The 4,296-nt window shown below is 34.7% G+C and overlaps 1 protein-coding gene across 9 annotated transcripts in view; it reads right to left on the bottom strand.

Annotated features, from left to right (window-relative positions):
- GUCY1A1 (guanylate cyclase 1 soluble subunit alpha 1) overlaps positions 1 to 4,296 on the bottom strand; it is a 52,470-nt gene that overhangs the window by 46,726 nt on the left and 1,448 nt on the right. The window lies entirely within an intron of this gene.

Genomic DNA, 4,296 nt, shown 5'->3' with positions numbered 1-4,296 from the left:
GGGGAGAGGTTGCAAGGGACATATCATTATAAATGAACTGAGTATTATTTCCTCTTGGTTTTAATAGGGTTACTAGGTATCTATTCTGAAGAAAGCAGAAACACATTTTAGCAAGGAATTTGACCAACTCTGTCGTAGTATACTCCTGGGCCACACAAACAAATGCAAACTCTGAGGAAAGAGAGTTACTTGATTATGTAACTGGTAGAACAGCCTTATGAGGAGGACTAATTCCTGGACTTATGTAAAACCAAGAGGAAGGTGGCTAGGAACATGCCAAACGTCCTTCCAGTTCAGCCTTTTACAGTTACTTGGATGAAGATATTAATTATATACTGATCAAATCTGCATATGGCTCTACACTGGGAAGAATTGCTAATCCGTATTATGGAATCAGATTCCAAAAATATCTTGACCTTCTGGAACAATAGGCCAACTAAAAGTAAAGATTAAATTTAATTGCAGTAAGTGTTCATGTACTCTGTGAACTAAGAAATAGGGTCATCAGCTTATTTGATGAAAAGAGTAAGGATAATTTGAGTGGACTGGAAAGCCTGGGAAAATCTGGAACATGTGCTATGGAGATTTTGACATGAAATTAGCCAAGAAAGATAAAATAAATTCCTAGCACTGTTAGCCATTCCTTAAACTGAAACCAGAGAATCAGGTTAGAGTGGCAAAAGATTTGAGGGCTGGAGCAGAGCCGACATTGCTGTCCAAGATGAGTGTGATAAGTAAAGACAAAAATATGAGAAAATTGGGTGCAGCCAAGGAAAAATAATGGAAGAAGAGGATGTCGATTAGTGGAGAATGAACTTATTGGAAAGACAGGATGCTGAAGTCAGAAATTTGAGATTCTCAGCGTTTTCAGCGGGGGCAATCCTGAGAGATGTGAAGGCTCAAGTGGGCAGACACCAGTGGATTCTCAAAGGGAAGTCGGGCAGGTTAAGGTCCTGTGAAAGCCAAACGTGCAGATGCTGAATGAAGACCTGAGCAGTGACAGCTGATTAATGTATAGAAAGAAAATCCTCTGTTGTTTTAGATTCCCAAAGAAAGTGGAATATTGAGTGGGGTCCATAAGCACTGGTAATAAGGAGAGAATAACACTAGTAAAGGATGTAAACTTGGAAATACAAAGGGTAATTGGACTATGGTGAAAGAAATAACAGTTTACAAGCAGTTCTGAGCAGGCTGCAGGCCATATGAGAGGAGACCATAATATTCCATGGAGGGTCATTGCAAAACAAATATTCTTTAAATCGTATTCTTCAGTAGAACCACCTGTACCATCAAGGTATTAAAAAAAAAAAAAAAAACCTTAATTCAATAATTACAAAGACATAATAGGCTTACGAGATGCCTATTATGTGCCAGGCACTGTGAGCCCAATGATGAATATCCTGAGGGAGATTTCAGTTTGAGAAGAGATATGGACATCTAAACAGTTATTTTTAATGTAATGCAGCATAGCAATTGGGGATATGTAGATAGGTAAAATCTGGAAAATAGTTTAGGATTAAGAAATTTTCCTTGGTCTACCCAACTTGCTTTCGTCAGGGTATTCATTGTCTTCTGCTGGCTTCTTGCTAATTCCTACTATGGTGAGAAGGAGGAGGTGGTATGTGAGTTAATTAATGAGTTGCCTTTGATTTTCAGAAAGGGAAAGTTCATTTTAATAAAAGATTGTTAATGGCCAGAAGGCAGTCCAGGTAAGCAAAGTTAGTGAGAATCACATTTTGTGGCAAGGGGGAATCATACCCCGGAGCTCCTCAAGTTTTATAAGGCAGTCGTTCTCTCCTACTGTAGGCTGAGGTGGGAGCTGGCTTAAAGCTGCTGAATCCTTGCAAGTAATTCTATTCATATTCTATAAGCCTCAAGGCTATAGGAAGATAAAGGTTTTTGACCTGAACTCAGTGGAGAGAAAAATATATGAAGTAGGTCAGATACTTCCAAACTGTTTGAGAGAAAAGAAGCAAATGTGATTCAGGATAGCCAAAAATTTACTCTAACCCCAAATAACTAGTCAATGAGCAACTAAGTTTGTTCATCTAAAGACCTAAAAATTGCCAAAAAGCCTTTCTCACTTCTTGTATCAGATCAAGATGGAGATACCCAAAACAAAACTATTGCACAGGCACCTAATAGATACTTTATAAACCGGCATGGCCTAGAGACTAAACATCATTGAAATTATTGATATTTTTGAAAGAAAAATACCTGTTTCAAATATACAGAAAAGTAATAAATAGTGATATTAAAGTTGTTTGGTTAAATATTTATAATTTAAGTGATATAAAAAATCAGTGCCATAAAAGTTATATATTCTAGCAAATAAAAGCTAAGCAACCTCCTACGAAATCTGACACAGAAAATATTCTGAATAACATTTCCTCCAAAATTTTTTCCCATCAATAAATATTTTTTAGTTTGGTTTATTCAAATATTGATTTATCTTTCCATTTCTCTTGGAGAGATTTTATTCTCAAGGCTAATTTGATTTTTATCTATTTCTGAGTAAAGGTTAATTAGAAACTTTGAGGGTACATATGTTGTTTTAAACTAACTTTTAAAAATATCGGTTCTGTCTCCCCTGCACACTCACATTAATTTTTGTCAAATGCAACCTACACATGTAAATACAGAATTTAATTTCCCTTGTATAGTTTCTGACAAGATTCAAGGTTATGCAATATTTTTATTTATCAAATAAATAATGTGAACTCAAGAGTTTTTGTTTGAAAAATATCTATCACAAAACTCTTGACATGTAATCACAAAAATATTTTATTGATGTATTCTTAATAGAAATAATTTAATTTTGGTTATCACTTACTTCTTTAGTACAATATAATATTAATTAAAAGTTTTCAAAATAATGCCTTCAAGCAAGATCGTTTAAAAAAACACAGTTATAAGAGATATAAGTACTAAGCATTGTGAAGTTTCCCACATTTCTTATTCTTTTGGTGTCCAGACAGAAATAAAATACCCTTATATTTTCTTCTACATTCTCTAAATAACAGAAAACTGTCTTAGATATGTTATTTTCTACCAGGACATCTAGAAATGGGCTATTTATATCCAATGAAAGAAAAAATAATAATTTTATTTATTTATTTATTTATTCTGACATATACTAAAAAGAGCTCTTATAATACAGGAAGAAACAGAAGATATTCATCTATCTATTCATTACAAATTTCTACCAAATAAACTTTATCTGCCTAAGTTTCCTAACTGGTAGATTTGAAAACATACAAGTGGGTCCATTTTATACGAAATGTTTAATTATTGTAACACTATTTAATTATTCTAGATTTTTTCCTGCCATTTTATGTCTGCAGGCTTTATGGAGAGACTCTATTGTTTTGACGAGAAAAAGTGTAGCTTATATATTTTAACTTCATCGTTCTTACTTTCCTATTGGGTTACAGATCCCTTTGGATATCCGAAGACTCCACTCTGTCTTTCTAGAAATGCAGCAACTCAAATTAATACAACTCCAGGGACTTCATGACCCCCTGAAGCAGATCTATAGACCCAGGGAGTGGTTTAGTAACCAAACGCAGCACAGACTACACAGACAACCTTCACTGAAAGAGCTTAAAAGTTTATATGGCTTTTTGAGAAATTAGGGTTTGCTTTGCAATTTTAGACATCTATATGGCTGTTATGTTGTTAATTATTTTCACCACTCTTCATAATATACTACCTTAAATGACCACAGCAGGAGAAAAAAAAAAAAGCTATATAGCCGTTTTAGGAAAAGCAACAGATCATTTCTACATTATAAACCAATTCATAAAATTTGTATATATTATTAAGTGCTTCAACATTCATCTATACGGAACCAGAGGGTTAATTAACGATGTTCCTACCAAGCCTAGCTCTAGTAGGTAAGTAGACATTTAATGAAATCACCATCAGAGGACTAATCCTGAAAAATCACTACTGGTATGTTATAAATGAAGCTCTAATTTAAAAATATATGTCTTGTTCTATTTCAGCGGGGTTTTCAATATGTTGGTCCAGTCTCCATTAAGTGAGCTGGTTTACTTAAGAATCTGTAAACGATTTAGCAGGTGCAAAATGAAGGGACAAACATTGAAAACAAGAGAGAGAAAAAAAAAGACGCACGAAATCCATAGCATGACCACAATACCGCGCAGCCCCTCACATTAATGTCACAGTGAAGATGCTCAGCCCACCGAGTACAGACGCATAGAGATGGTGGTGACCCCTTGCTCCCCGTTACCTCAGGTGTAGCAGTCATAATGAAAACAGAAATTAGACTGC

This window comes from Pteropus alecto, unplaced genomic scaffold (assembly GCF_000325575.1).
Source record: "Pteropus alecto unplaced genomic scaffold, ASM32557v1 scaffold166, whole genome shotgun sequence".
NCBI lineage: Eukaryota > Metazoa > Chordata > Mammalia > Chiroptera > Pteropodidae > Pteropus > Pteropus alecto.
The sequence above is the reverse complement of the archived record's forward strand: the minus strand, read 5'-3'. Positions and strand labels throughout refer to the sequence as shown.